This window comes from Myxocyprinus asiaticus, chromosome 18 (assembly GCF_019703515.2).
Source record: "Myxocyprinus asiaticus isolate MX2 ecotype Aquarium Trade chromosome 18, UBuf_Myxa_2, whole genome shotgun sequence".
Taxonomy (NCBI): domain Eukaryota; kingdom Metazoa; phylum Chordata; class Actinopteri; order Cypriniformes; family Catostomidae; genus Myxocyprinus; species Myxocyprinus asiaticus.
In genome coordinates this window covers 32,124,413-32,141,187 of record NC_059361.1, presented here as the reverse complement: position 1 = coordinate 32,141,187, position 16,775 = coordinate 32,124,413, and the positions used below count along the sequence as shown (strand labels likewise).

Genomic DNA, 16,775 nt, shown 5'->3' with positions numbered 1-16,775 from the left:
GACAGCTCCTGTGTATGTGTGTGTTTCTAACCTAGCCATATCTATCTAGCCCAGACTAATCTGGTGAAATATGTCCCCAGAAGTTAGATAAATGTACCAAAACATAATTACTTTTATTATTTCAAAATGCAAAACATCTATTAGGATTAATCTGTAGTAATTATGATTAGCTTTATTTGAAAACAATACAACTATACAATTTCATTTACATAGCTAAATAAATCTGTGTGTGCATCATTATACAGTTATAAACCAACTGATGGTTTTCTTCACGAAAACACTGACCCTGCTCTCCACTGTTTACACAATGGAATCCTTAAGTGAATTGGCTAAATATGCAATATTAATGTATGCAGAGAAAATATTGATTCTTTACAGTTCCTCAAGAATTTCTGTAAAAACAGTGTGCTACCCGCATGTACTTAAAAGACCTCCAAGGACACTGAAAAATAAAATACATCACCAAGCACACGTCAAAACCAAGGCCATAGCAAATTGCGCGTGTCTCAAGGAATGATTGCAATTTCCTCAAAAAAGAAATGTAGCCCACGGATGCAACACATTGCACCGTTTACCTCAGGGAGATGTACATTGCTTTTCCAGAAGCATTTAAAAAGAAAAACTGCTTGAACCTGAAACATCTGAATAACATCTCAACTTCAGATTCTCAAAACAAAACAGCACAAGCAGAACTGAGCAGGATTGGGGTTCTGGGAACTCTCTCTGCACCAGATCAGGTGACGCTTCTCCAAGCAAACAACAACCCAGAAATAGCCCTCGCAATACAGCACTGTTTGTAGTGCTAAAATAATTACTACATTAAAGAGAGGATTACATACAGAGGACGCTGTAACACTATTTATGGAATCTCCAAAGTGGCCTGAATAAGCCCACTAGGAAATAAAAGGCTCCTCTGGTGTGCATTTCCTACCACACATACATCAACTGCTATTGTGATGCACAATACTTTTACTACATTCCTGTGCAAGCAAGTCTCAATTATGATAATCTGCTGCCAGCATGAATGGAAGATTCCTGTGATCTCTGGGACACAAATATTGTACACAGGCAATGCTTTAAAACCTTCTACATCAAGATTCAATGTTGGATTAAATGTTGCAAGGAGAGTTGGTTTTATGTACTTATTAAATAAAAGAATACATGAAAACTACACAGAAAATTGGCAATGTCAAATACAACCATATACACTCACTGTGCACTTTATTAGGTACACATGTACACATGCTTATTCATGCGATTATCTAATCAGCCAATTTTGTGGCAGCAGTGCAATGCATAAAGTCATGCAGATATGGGTCAGGAGCTTCAGTTAATGTTCACATCTATCATCAGAATGGGTAAAAAAAAGTGATCTCAGTGATTTCGACCATGGCATGACTGTTGGTGCCAGACGGGCTGGTTTGAGTATTTCTGTAAATGCTGATCTCCTGGGATTTTCACACACAACTGTCTCCAGAGTTTACTCAGAACGGTGGCAAAAACACAAAAACATCCAGTGAGCAGCAGTTCTGTGGACAGAAACGCCTTGTTGATGAGAGAGGTCAACAGAGAATGGCCAGATTGATTTGAGCTGAAAGAAAGGCTACGGTAACTCAGATAACCACTCTGTACAATTGTAGTGAGCAGAATAGCATCTCAGAATCCACAACATCTTGAACCTTAAGGCAGATGGGCTACAACAGTAGAAGACAAATGTTGGACACTTTATTAAGACCATAGTCTTCCTAATAAAGTGCTCAGTGAGTGTATATTAGACTTAATTCCTTAAGAACTGTCACGTTTGGATATGTTTTTGTTCATGTTTTGCGTTAATGTCTTTTATTTTGTGTTCCATGTCATGTTATTTCCTGTTTCCCTGCCATGTCATGTAATTCCCTGTTTCCATGTCAAGTCATGTGATCATCCTGTTTCCCTCATGTTCATTGTGTCTGTTTCCCATTGGTTATAGTCTTGTTATCAGTTTTAGTTTGTCATTGGTTTAAGTTCATTGTCTTGTTATCTTGTTTATAGTTCTGTCTGTTCATTGGTTGATGTTACCCTTGTCTATGTATTTATACCCTCATTTTTGCCATGGTCCTTTGGTCGAGTATTGTTTGTGTAATGTTAGTTCCATGATCAAGTCAAGTCAAGTTCACGTTCATGTTTATGTTTTGTTTTATAGTCAAGTTAGTCAAGTTCTTGTTTATGTTTTGTTCACATTTTCATCTGCCTGTCATTGGCAGTCCAACGTTACAAGAACCCATGAAATCAAAATTGTAGTTTTGTACTTTCGACATGTACTTTTAGTCCATGCCTATTAGCTTTGAAGCCATCTAAAATGTTAGGGTACTTCTAAATGTTGACAATATTATCCTTTAGCATAATCCAAATTTACCTGAGAAAATAGACCAAAAATATTGATGACTCATCTTGCACTACACATATTTTTGTCCAATCAAATGATCTCAAAAATTACAATGTTCTTCCCCCTAATACCACCTGCAATCGACTATAAAGTAGCAAATAATATTCATGGCTTGGAGGTAACTAAAGGCTATTGGCTTTTTTTACAGAAAATGGGATGAGCCCTTCTAGATATCCTATTTACCCAAACATCCTGTTTCAATAGGAAATACATCAACAAAAACTGTGCTCGTCAAGTGATTTCATGAGGTCTTTCACACTGATATATACACTGTATCTAGAAAACACAACCAGAGCCATCTTGAATGTCTCTATTCTGCCACAGGGGACATAAAATATACAATGGATCTCCTGTGATGTTTTCCATACAAAATGAACATCTATAAGAATAATTACTTTTTCCTTTGTGGTCTCATCTTACAAGAAGATAATGAATCTCACTTGGTTTGAGAAATTCCTTGACGCAACAATATTCTCAAGACAGGAAACAGAGGGAGGAAACTTTGCATGAACACTTCATCATTATTACGAGTCTTGATAGCTACAGTTTTAAAATGAGCTTTCTGATTCTCAACTTTTTTCTTTTACTTTTAAATCTCTCATGCTCTCTCTCTCTCTCTCTCTCTCTCCATCTCCTTTCCTTTTATATTTGACAGTGCTCATCATTTCAATGGTCATTTGGTTTTAGCTCTAATGCCCTTTTTTTTTAAGACTTTGAAATTTGATTACCATTTTAATTTAATTAGAAACATCAGCCATGCAGTCTATGCTGTATTCGTGCGTTATACGGTCCATACAATTTAACATAAATCCCCTGTAACCTATATTACATATGTGAGGCACATAATCTATAGCTTAAACCCAGCCGCTTGTACTGTAGATCCTCTATAATCTTCACAGTTTATATCCCAATATTCAATATATACTACTACATTACACCCCATATACAAGATGATATATGCTACATATTTTATATTACGCTATATATTATATATTTATATTGATCCAAGCAGTTTCCAATATTTTAGGCCTTTCATAGCATTATGTTGATGGAGCAAATAATTAAGAACATCCTCTAGGGCTATTAGGAGTGAGGGCCATGTTAATCCCATAAACTACTACGCCAGATGTCTCTCCTTGGATTACGCCTTTCTTTGCCAGATCTATACGCTAAAAATAATTTGTACATGGTCAAAAGCTGTGCGTGTGCGTGTGCGCATGCGTATGTGTGTATTTCAAAGTTAGAGTTGAAGCCTCCAAAGTAATAAATCTCCCATAGCGATAGCTGATCAGACGGAACATCCCTGAAATTCTTTGCGTCAGACATGACTGGTAATCTAGTCCTGGGGGCATCTGACATATTCAGAATACTACTGAGCAACAAAACCGCTATCTAATTCATCATGGCTCCATTATGTTTTTTTTAATCCAATCCGGTCCCGGCAAGTACCTCCAAGTCCATGTCTCGCCAAGTCATACTCTGTCATGTTCTTGTGGGAGGAACCAAACTAGAAGTCTATGTCCTAACCTGACTTTGAACAGAGACATGCCCACAGCTCAATAATAGTGATTTTTGTTTAGGCCAGTAGTTGAGAATTGAACTTGCCCTGCTAACATTTTCACTGAACCCACCACAATTTTTTTTTTTAAATCTATATCAGCCTAGCTATATTTAAATCTGAAGAATTCAACAACCACATTGTTCAAGACAGCACAGACACCAAATATTTGCAAAGCATTACAAGGGTTCGCATAAAAACACATCAACACAGCATGTAGAACACATCGACGCAGTACTGGCCAAAAAAGGCAAGTGACAGTTCTGTCAACCGGTCCAAAACTGCATGCTGTTACCCGAAGACACTCTTCAACAAATGCAGCTATGTCTTTTATAGAACAAAGAGTGAGAGTTCAAATGGTCAGGATGTTATCTCCAAACAACATGCACATTACGACAATGCATTTACTCCCTTTCAAACTCTACAGCTATTCAATGAGACCAGTGCAAGTGTTTATGGCCTAGTTGACTTCCACCCTTTCTCTGTTGTTGTTGGAATGATGTTTATGCATTGATATCATAGAAAAGCCCTGTAGAAACTCAACGGGTGAAGTTTACTTGAATTTCTGAACTCTGCAGTGAGAATACAACCAGTCCGGGCCATTGTTTCATATTTACAATGCTGGAATGCCTCTGGTAGTGCCACCCAGCTTTCGGCATACCTCACAGAGTGGGCTGGTTTAATGCACTGCCACTGAGCATACCAGAGGGTTATTTATCTGCCTTTTACAAGCAGTGCGTTGAAATGCTAATGGTCAGTTTATTTCAGGAAGAACTAGGCCTATTACTGCATTTGTCTTTTGTGAAGGGTTGGTTAATCCTCTGTTTTTTGCTGTTTTGAGATCAGGGGTTAGGTAAATGCACAGTCCAACAAAGTTTGTTAATTGTTCTATGAAAAATATTAACATAGTGAAGCTGTGACTTAACTGCAAGAAAATGAGATTATAAAGAAGATTTTCTGTAGAAAATGTTAGTGGTGCTCAACCCGTGTTAACCTCAAGACCACAATGTTAGGGTGTTCACTGTGGTTGCTTACTGGCCCTGCAATGTAAACCTTAAAGTTGTCATTACTGGAAATATCAAGTTGTCTTCTTTATTAAGTATTACTTGAAATATCAGGTTTTGGGCTCATAACTCAAATATTTAAGTTCATTTAACTTATTTATCTTAAACATCCATAGACTTAAGATTTTAAGTGTTAATAACTCAAACTTGTGTACAAAATTGAGGCTATGGGGAATAGCCATAATGCTTTCTGCTTGAATTATTTAATTATGTTTCCGTCGTCAAAAGGAAGTTATGGGGGCATTTAAATAGTTGTAATTAAGAATTTATAAAGGTTTTTAGCTCTTTTTTAGTATTATTTATGTTGTTTTGTTGCAAATAGTTGCTTTGTGTGATGTAACCATTAGTGTGATCAGTGTCCCCATTGGTCAGGTTGGACCCTGTTGACTAATTCTCTTTGTGCATGTGCATTTAAAGTGCAGATATATATGCATTTCTTTGGAGAATTAAGTTTATTTAATGACTGACCTACAATCAGTTATGATCTTTATTTGAGCTGTGCTATTGTTTGATCTAAAACTGAACAACAGTGGAAACAACATTTAAATAGCAAATCTGAGTTAAGTCTCCTTTCATCTAGTTAACTTAACCTAAATACTGAAGTTAAGTTCATTCTATATTAACACCATGTTAATTGAACTTAATTACGTATGTTTTGGAGACACCATTACTCAATTCATTTGAAGGAACGAGTTTACTCAATCAAATGAGTAGAGTCAACTTATAAGGATTTTCAGTGTAATTAAAAGAGCACACCACCAAGACTCTTTGGGACCAAATAATATTTTGGTCCCTACTGCAGATACGCCTCGGGTCTCGTGTCAATGAGATTTTGCAACCGTTTTATCATTCACCAGTTGAAAATCAAAAGTTTGATTTCTTAGAAAAGTAATAGCACATCTATGCTCACCAAACCTTATGTTTTGAGGTATCACTCATGTCTGCAGTACAAACGGTGCGGGATGAGTTGCATGCCAAAAATGTAATACTTAGGGATAAGCATTTTGAAAAAGCCTTGTTTAAAAAGCAAGCACCACTAAATAAAAATTGCTAACTCCAATGAATTCTAACTAAATCCTAAGAAATTCTAGTAAACACACAAAATTGGTTTCAAGTCCTATAATTCATACTAAATCATAATTCTCAAAATTCTGACTTTGAGACTGCTGTCTGGCTTAAGGGTTAAACACAAAGAAAGGACCATGTTCTGCAGAGGTTTGCTTTGTCTGTTCTGTTTGATCCAGGACAGAGGCTTTTGGGAAAATGGTCCAGGGAAGAAATCAGTGGTTAATGAATTGACCTCCGCTTGTCTAGACAAAGCATTATCCCCTGTAGTTCAGAGCGATGCCCACTGTAGCATGCCATCAGGGGGGAGGAAAAACAGGAGACCTTTACTCTCCTATCTCTAAAAAACACACTTAAAACATTGCTTTTGTCCTTTTCTATCCCCATTATCTACCTTTCTATGAGACCTTTTTTTGTTAGCTCTCCAGGTTTTGTTTCTCCTGATCTGGAATGATCTTTTTCAGCACCCATCCTCCTTTAATTTGGCCACTTTATCCTTTCTGCTGTCTCCTGACACTCTTGCAATCAAACAATCCCTCTGCTGACTTTGTCTTGCACATTTTTTTTTCTTGAGGTCTTGTCCTTTTTTCCCTCTCCTGTTTCAGTTTTAATGTGTTTTATTTACGTGACAAATAATTGCAAGTATTTTCAGCTTAGCTGCATTTCAAGTCATGCAAAATGAAAGATACCCAAAAACAATATATGCAGAGTAACTGAAAAAGAATGATAAAATGAAAGATAAAATGGATAATATCAAAGAATAAAAGGTAAAAAAATATATATAATAAAAAAAAATATTATTATTATTATAAAAATTAATCTAGTAAATTTCCACCAAAATACTAGTGGTATGCGTTTCCAAGTCTTTTGGTGTTAACTTAGACTCCCCACTCAGTTTTTTTTTGGGGGGGGGGGGATTTTTCCCCTTTTTCTCCCAATTTGGAATGCCCAATTCCCAATGCGCTCTAAGTCCTCGTGGTCACATAGTGATTCGCCTCAGTCCGGGTGGTGGAGGAGGAATCCCAGTTGCCTCCGCGTCTGAGACAGTCAACCCGCGCATCTTATCACGTGGCTTGTTGAGCGCGTTGCCATGGAGACATAGCGCGTGTGGAGGCTTCACGCCATCCACCGCGGCAACCACGCTCAATTCACCATGTGCCCCACCGAGAACAAACCACATTATAGTGACCACAAGGAGGTTACCCCATGTGACTCTACCCTCCCTAGCAACCAGGCCAATTTGGTTGCTTAGGAGACCTGGCTGGAGTCACTCAGCATGCCCTGGGATTCGAACAAGCGAACTAGCGAACTCCAAGGGTGGTAGCCAGCGCATTTTACCACTGAGCTACCCAGGCCCCACGACTCCCCACTCAGTTCAATCAGGAGGACAGGATCAGGAGGATTAAGGATACAACACTGTGGTCATGAACACAATATAATGTTGCGTTGTTCTTTTTTTCTTTCATTTTTCTTTTTTTTTCACGAAGACAAAGTCCTGCTATTATAACAGCACACATTTAGTATAACTGTTCAAATTAGTCCAATTTAAAGACATTTTACAACTTTACCTTGAAATTACTGGTAACAATGGCACTCCCTAGATGCTTCTTGTATCCAGTTTTAAAGAGGGTAAAAATCTTAAGATATTTGCTGTGTCGAAAACGTCATGCTTACTTGTGTAACCTCCATTCCCTGATGGAGGGAACGAGACGTTGTGTCGATTTAGTGACACTAGGGGTCACTCTTGGGAGCCCGAGACACCTCTGGTCTTTGATAAAAGGCCAATGAAAATTGGCGAGTGGTATTTGCATGCCACTCCCCCGGACATACGGGTATAAAAGGAGCTGGTATGCAACCACTCATTCAGGTTTTATGCTGAGGAGCCGATATAAGGTCCGGCCATTTCAGCGAGTAGTTCAGCGTTGTGGCAGGAGGGACACAAAGTCTCGTTCCTTCCATCAGGGAACGGAGGTTACACAAGTAACCATGACGTTCCCTATCTGTCACTCACTCGACGTTGTGTCGATGTAGTGACACTAGGGGTCCCTATACGAAACACCACAATTGGCTGAATTGTGTTACGTGAACTGGCGGTGTGTGGTGGGCAGACTACTGTGTGCCTCATAGCCAGCACACCAGGTCGACACGTAACCTCCCCCAACATAGTTATGAGTGTCGAACGGCCCTTTGGGGACAAGTCGACTACCCAAAAGATAGAGACAGGCTTAACCCAGTCGTGGCCTCTTTTCCCCTTCTCTTTTTCCACTCCCTGAAAAAGAAGGGGGATTATCCAACTGGGCCGCCAGGTCTAGTCGAGGGGTGTCCCTCCCAAGGGGAAGACACCACGGAGACCACACCTTGCCCAAAAAGAGGGGGGGATATTTAAGTGGAAGAATACGTCACATGGTCTTTCCGACCATGTGGAGAGTCTTCAAGGTAGATCCTACCCTACGGGGTAGAGTTACTACAATCATGGAGACTGGGGCAGAGGGGCTCTGCCCTAGGAAGACGCCACATGCGGAGCACCTACCCCAGAACGGGACCCTTAGTTAGCACGTGTACTGGGCCGGCAGCGAGTCTCTCTGAAAACTCGACTGCCACAGGGCTCGGAGGAGGTCAACCAGGGAACAAAGTTTGTGAACACTACTGGGAATTAATGGTGCACGTCTTCAGCTCAAAAGGAGGTGGAAGGCGCTATGTGCAAGCGATACACCCCGCCAGCTATCCCGGGCTTATCCGTTTGTGTTGCGTGCCACTACCTGGGATGAAACTGGTTCCACCCGGAGGTTGTGGAACCTTGCAAAGGTGTTGGGTGTTGCCCAGCCCGCTGCTCTGCAAATGTCTGTTAGAGAGGCACCTCTGGCCAGGGCCCAGGAAGCCGCTACACCCCTGGTAGAATGGGCTCGTAGCCCTACCGGGGGCGGCATGTCCTGGGCGAGATATGCCATAGTTATGGTGTCAATGAGCCAATGGGCGATCCTTTGCTTGGAGCGCTTCCTTTCCGCTGTGCACCAAAACAGACAAAGAGCTGCTCAGAGATCCTAAAGCTCTGCGTGCGATCCAAATAGATGCGTAAAGTGCACACCAGACACAGCAACGACAGGGCTGGGTCTGCCTCCTCCTGGGTCAGCGCTTGCAGGTTCACCACCTGGTCCCTAAAAGGGGTGGTGGGAACCTTGGGCACATAGCCCGGTCGGGGTTTCAGGATCACGTGAGTGTAACCCGGACCGAACTCCAGGCACGTTTCACTGACAGAGAACACTTGCAGGTCACCTACCCTCTTGATGGAAGTGAGCGCAGTCAGGAGGGCAGTCTTCAAGGAGAGTGCCTTAAGCTCGGCTGACTGCAAAGGCTCAAAAGGGGGCCTCTGTAGACCCTGAAGAACTACAGAGAGGTCCCATGAGGGAACGAGGCATGGTCTGGAGGGATTCAGCCTCCTGGCACCTCTCAGGAACCTGATGATCAGGTCGTGCTTTCCTAAGGACTTACTGTCAACTGCGTCGTGGTGTGCTGCTATGGCGGCAACGTACACCTTCACGGTGGAAGGGGACAGCCTCCCTTCCAACCTCTCCTGCAGGAAGGAAAGCACTGATCCGACTGTGCATCTCTGGGCGTCTTCGCATCGGGAAGAACACCACTTAGTGAACAGACGCCACTTAAAGGCATACAGGCGCCTCGTAGAGGGGGCCCTAGCCTGAGTGGTCGTGTCTACCACCGCGGGTGGTAGACCGCTTAGGTCTTCTGGGTCCCGTCTAGGGGATAGACATGGAGATTCCAGAGGTCTGGGCGCGGGTGCCAGAGGGTGCCCCGTCGCTGAGAAAGAAGGTCCTTCCTCAGGGGAATTCACCAGGGGGGAGCTGTCGCGAGGAGTGTGAGGTCCGAGAACCATGTCTGGGTGGGCCAGTAGGGAGCTACCAGGACGACCTGCTCCTCATCCTCCCTGACCTTGCACAGGGTCTGTGCAAGCAGGCTCACTGGGGGAAACGCATATTTGCGTAGACCAGGGGGCCAGCTGTGTGCCAGCACATCTATGCCGAGGGGAGCCTCGGTGAGGGCGTAACAGAGTGGGCAGTGGGAGGATTCTTGGGAGGCGAGCAGGTCCACCTGTGCTGTCCGAATCGACTCCAAATCAGCTGGACCACCTGAGGGTGGAGTCTCCACTCTCCCTTGAGGGTAACCTGCCATGACAGCGCGTCCGCTGTAGTGTTGAGGTTGCCCGGGATGTGAGTGGCTCGCAGCGACTTGAAGTGCTGCTGACTCCAGAGGAGGAGACGGCGGGCGAGTTGTGACATACAATGAGAGCGCAGACTGCCTTGGCGGTTGACATATGCTACTGTTGCCATGCTGTCTGTCCGAACTAACACGTGCTTGCCCTGGATCAACAGCCGGAACCTCCGCAGGGTGAGCAGAATTGCCAACAACTCGAGGCAGTTGATGTGCCAATGCAGTCGCGGACCCATCCAGAGGCTGGCGGCTGCGTGTCCGTTGCAAACAGCACCCCAGCCCGTTTTGGATGCATCTGTCGTGACCCCGACATGCCTGGAGACCAGTTCTAAAGGAACACCTGCTCGTAGAAATGAGAGGTCGGTCCAAGGGCTGAAAAGATGGTGACAGACCGGTGTGATGGCCATGCGATGTGTCCCGTGGCGCCATGCCCATCTCGGGACTCGAGTCTGAAGCCAGTGCTGAAGCGGCCTCATATGCATCAACCCAAGCAGGGTGGCCACCGCCGAGGACGCCATATTACCGCCGAGGACACCATATGCCCCAGAAGCCTCTGAAAAGGTTTCAGTGGAACTGCTGTTTTCTGTTTGAACGCCTTCAAACAGGCCAGCACCAACTGAGCACGCTCGTTCGTAAGGCGCGCCGTCAAGGAGACTGAGTCCAACTCCAAACTGAGAAAAGAGATGCTCTGAACCGGGAGGAGCTTGCTCTTTTCCCAGTTGACCTGAAGCCCTAGTCAGCTGAGGTGTGAGAGCACTAGGTCCCTGTGTGCACACAACATGTCTCGAGAGTGAGCTAGGATTAACCAGTCATCAAGATAGTTGAGAATGTGAATGCCCATCTCCTTTATCGGGGCAAGGGCAGCCACTGTGATCTTCATAAAGATGCGAGGAGACAGGGACAGGCCGAAAGGGAGGACCTTGTACTGATACGCCTGACCCTCGAATGCAAACCGCAGGAAGGGTCTGTGTCGAGGAAGGATCGAGACGTGGAAGAACGCATCCTTCAGGTCAACCGCCGCTAACCAATCTTGATGCCGGACGCTCACCAGAATGCGTTTTTGCATCAGCATCTTGAACAGGAGTCTGTGTAAAGCCCGGTTCAGTACTCGCAGGTCCAAGATTGGCCGCAACCCACTGCCTTTTTCGGTACGATGAAGTAGGGGCTGTAAAACCCTTTCTTCATCTCGGCTGGAGGGATAGGTTCTATCGCGTCCTTCTGTAGGAGGGTAGTGATCTCCGTGCGCAGGGTGGCAGCGTTTTCGCTCTTGACCAAGGTGAAGTGAATACCGCTGAACCTGGGCGGGCACCTGGCGAACTAAATCACGTTGCCGAGTCGGACGGTCCGGATCAGCCATCGCGATGGATTGGAAAGCGCGAGCCACGCGTCCAATTTCTGCGTGAGGGGGACCAAGGGGACAACGTCGTCGGACGTACCGGCAGGTGGGGCCTCGCGGCGGGGCGGAGCGCGAGGTGCCACACCACGTCATGGCCGTGCTGAGTCTAAGGACATCGAAGCACTTACCTGGCTCCTTGTGACCACCCCCGGAACAGCCTGGGACGGGGGAGGAAGGAGGCCTGTCCTCGTAACCCGTGGAGACTGCCACATTGGGGCGGCTGTGTGCCACAGCTGGGCGCTCAGGGGCAGAAAGGCCACCGCTGGAGCGCCAATCCTGCAAGAAAAAAACCTGTGGACGGTAGTCGTGTACTGCGGGCTCCGAACAAGAAGCCAGACTCGCCGTGAGAAATTGCCCCCAGTGCTAGCCACGCTGGCCTCATACCCGTAGGTAGAAGGACCGAGGCGGGGAGCCGCTGGGGTGGCTTGCTTTCTTACGAAAGCAAGCCGCGACCGCAATGTTGTCATGGTCATGGTCATGGTCATGGTCATGTTCTCGCAGTGAGAACATGAACCATCCACAAACGCTGCCTCCGTGTGGGTTGCGCCCAGACACGAAAGACAGCGATCATGACCATCCGAAGTTGAGAGATAACGACCGCAACCAGAAATAACACACAATCGGAAAGGCATCTTTAAAAAGATGCGTCTTTAAAAAGATGTTCCGTGTGTGCCGCTCTTTTAGAGAAATATATACTCTTTTAGAGGAGGAAAAGCTCTTTCAGAAAATATACTCTCTTCTTTTTCTGCCGAAGCGCCCAGGGGCTTTCTCTGCAGTGCACCAGTGCAGAGGAGGGAGAAGCCGCTGAAATGCGCCATCAGATCCAGCAGAGGTGAATGAACAGTAGTATTCAGCTCAATGAGCATGACCGTTCGGCTCCGAAGAGAAAATCTGAATGAGTGGTTGCATACCAGCTCCTTTTATACCCGTATGTCCGGGGGAGTGGCATGCAAATACCACTCGCCAATTTTCATTAGCCTTTTATCAAAGACCAGAGGTGTCTCGGGCTCCCAAGAGTGACCCCTAGTGTCACTACATCGACACAATGACAGATAGGGAACAACTTATTTAATCATAAAATATAAACTAGAGAAATGGAGCAACAGAAAGAGTAAGAGACATTATCTCTCCCTTTAAATTAGAGATTAGAAGCATTCTGGATTCTTAATTTTAGTCACGATGCATCTTGATGAGCTACATTTCGATAGACGCGAATGACACTTGAAAGCTACAGCGGAACCATAATAACAAATAGTTTTAATAATAATAAAAAATCTCCCCTCAATCCATTACTCTCTAACCTCTTCTATCATCCACCCCCTTCTCTTTCTCGCTCCGTCTGTCTCGTCTAATAAAACCCAGTAGCTCCACAGAGAGTGGGAGCAGGAAACCTCTGGCTATTGTCTCTATTCATAACACGGTGTATCTCTCACCTCCAGAGCAGAGTGGGGCCAGCACATTTCAGAGAGCTCTGAGCGGCTGGGAGCACACACTTCGTGCATTGTGTGAAGATAGGGAGAGTGCCAGCAGGAAATGAGACACATAGCACACACAGAAGCATTACTTAGGCTGATTATTCTTCTGCCTGGGTGTGTCGTCTGGTTTGCATGTTGAGCTTACAGTCATGCTCAACTCTTCAACCATAAGACCTCCAGAAAGAGAAGGACAGAGCGAGAGAGTGTGTATGCTGCAGGATCTTGACCACCCAGTCCTCATTTACAAATCACATGCCAATCTATTTATGGAACGAAACACAGAGGCAGCTACAAAGACCATACTCACACAGGCACAACATAAATAAAGCATTACCACTTAGTGCTAATGTTTGCCTATCTGATTACTATTAGGGTTGTGCATGAATCACACATATGTGCATGTAAACGCAAGTTGCAAGGACAGACCTGCCCATAGGAACGAAAAAAATCACAAATGAGTTCTCTTTAAAATCACAGTTGTTTCTCCAAAACAGCACTGGGCTGAGAGCAAATTAAGATTTTTGCTACATCTCCTGCTTTGCAGATTTTTATGCTTGAGAAAAGACCCCAGTGATTCCACATGTCTCTTCTAGAGTTTCAGATGAGATCCCAATAATGTTTCAAAATGTGCTCAGATTTGCCAAGATACCAAGTTCTCAGGGTTTTTGAATAATGAATCTCAATTAAGTACTGATAATCCCTAAACATGAACATAAATTCACACTACATACATTAAGAAGTAGAACCTAAATTATAAACAAAAAAATAGTAATCAACAGCAGCATTTTAACAAATATTTCGGCATAAAAAAAGAATACCTTAAATACTATGTATGGTCAGAGACTATTAAGCAGAGCACCACTTCTATTAAAATGAAAAGGAGAAATTGTAATGCCCAACGGTCAACTGATGTAAAAAGGAAGTCCCACCTTACAGTTAAAAGAGCCAATCACCTTTTAGACAAAGACATTGCCTGTCAATCAACTCGAGAACGTGTTCAGTGTTTAGAAGAAGCACAATTTATGATTCCAGTGATGTCAGATTTTATTGCTGATTTGAAATATGTTCTTTTATTGTAATCTTGACCAACCGTTTTTGAGATTTCGGTGTTCCCCCGTTAAAGTAGATAGGAGCTGCACTTTCATTACTGGCTGCATTTCAAAGATGGCTGCCAGTGGACTGACTAGCTAGAAAGACTTTGGTATGGTAGAGGAACTCGAATCTTGAATTTGTTAATTTCTGAATGAACTGATTGACTACAGTGAATCAGATTCCTCACCCTGTATATGAAAGAGACGACGGTATATGAGACGGTTTTGGGTGAATCAATTAAAAGGATGACTCTCCAATGCTACATATTTTTTTTGACATAGCATGTTTACTTTTTATGTTAAAACACTTTCTGCTTTCCAAGCTTAATATGCAGAGACAACTATAAGTAAGCCATTTGTAGGCTGATTTCACCTAAAAGCGTGGCTGTGGCTCTGTGGTGCTATCAAAACACTGCTCTGCATATCTGAGCCTCTCAATTAGCTCGATACAGCAACACTGGCTCAACAAATGGTATGAGTTTAGGGGAGGGGCTATCTGTTTTATGGCAGACAGAGGGATTGTTTGGGGAAACCCGTCTGAATATAGTCAATAGTCAACATTTCTAAAATTCTGTTTGGTGACACTAGTGGCATAGACATTACTAGTGGTTAGTGCCCGACCGATATATCAGTCGGCTGATATTATCCCAAATTCATTGACAACCCTGTCCCTGACAACCATGTCACTCATGTTGAACACATCTGTTTGTTATGTTAGCCAGCTATAGTTTGTCAGTGCAGTCAGTAATGTAGCAGATTGAAAGGTGAACATTTGAGCATCTTTTTGCAGCTCAGCAGACAACGGTGCGGTAGTGGATTGTGTCTGTTGAGTGTTGATTTCACGCTATGTTGTTACCTAGTTGGCGAAACACAATGCTGGAAAGTAAATAAAGTCCATCTTTTGCTCTCCGTGGCAATGAGCTTATAGCTAACTAGCTAATCACATAGCTACTTTCATACCTTGTCAGCGTGTAAACATGTATTCACCAAACTGTTTTGTTCAGGATTCACAGTTTGGTACCCCCTTCAACTGAACAATTCCAGTTGTTGCATTTATAAAATGTAATATTTAAAAGTCTGGTTTTCCAGACATTAAAATAGGATACGTAATAAAAGTAGATTTAATAAATATTATAGCAAATAATAATATATAGGAACTGTATCTAAAATAAATAAGGGGTGATAAATAAATACTAATACAACAGGCTGGAAAAATAGACATTTATTCATTTTAATATCCTATATATATTTTGAATCTGTTGAAACTTGACACCGGGCGACACACCCTAAAAACTGCACCGTTAGATCAGTTTCATGCTGAAGAGCCACTTAAAGTATGTTTTTTTCTCTCTCTCTCGTAAATGTAAACAAGTGTAAATGCCAACACCATCATATATGTCGAAAGGACTGAAGCCTGTCAACCAAAACATGAGCTCACTGATGTCATTAAGTGAGTCTGCTTTTTTATTCCATCAGTTGCTCCTGGTCGGAGGCTTCCGTAAATATTTAGTTTATATGTAGGGTTACGTCCTACCTAAATTTAATGGTGCAACGCTCAAATATTTAGTAGTGCATAAATTTTGACTTAGTGCCCATTTAAGCCACAACTAGGCTAAGTTGTAACGTACGTATAGCTGGTGCAACCGGCCCCTGATGTTTATTTAGCTATTTATTTTATTTGTTTTTATTCGTTATTTAAACGGTCAGCATTTTACTGATACTAAACAGTACTACTGATGTTTATTTAGCTATTTATTTTATTTTTAATTTATTCTTTATTTTAATAGTCAGTATTTGACTGATACTAAACAGTACTGATGTTTATTTAGCTATTTATTTTATTTTTATTTATTCTTTATTTTAATGGTCAGCATTTGACTGATACTAAACATACAGTACTGATGTTTATTTAGCTAATTATTGTATTTTTATTTATTCTTTATTTAAATGGTCAGCATTTGACTGATACTAAACAGTACTGATGTTTATTTAGCTATTTATTTTATTAGAATTTATTCTTTATTTTAATGGTCAGCCATTGACCGATAGTAAACATACAGTACTGATTTTTATTTAGCTATTTATTGTATTTTTATTTATTCTTTATTTTCTCAGTGTTCATTTCTAGAATTTGTTGACAATGTATAATAATAATGTCAAATATTCTTTGATAAAAATATTTGTTTAAGAAAGCAGCATTCTGAGTACCTTTGCATAGTCATATTGGTGCAAAATCGGTGCACAATCCACATAGAAAAGGTCTGTTTTCATTCCAGCTCAAAAATTAGCTATATTGGCCACCATATCGGTAATCTGTGAATTTCCCCCCTCTAAAATCGGTATAGGTATCGGTCTCAAAAATCCCATATCGGTCGGGCTCTACTAGTGGTCATCCGATATTGGTTTTTCAATGGCCGATGCCAATATCTAGAGAGCAGGATGGCCGATATAAATGCTGATAAACATAGTTCAATTTA

General features: G+C 42.6%; 1 protein-coding gene across 5 annotated transcripts in view; it reads right to left on the bottom strand.

Annotated features, from left to right (window-relative positions):
• The window catches only part of hipk2 (homeodomain interacting protein kinase 2), a 133,987-nt gene that overhangs the window by 93,511 nt on the left and 23,701 nt on the right, over positions 1 to 16,775 (bottom strand). The gene's annotated exons all lie outside the window — the stretch shown is intronic.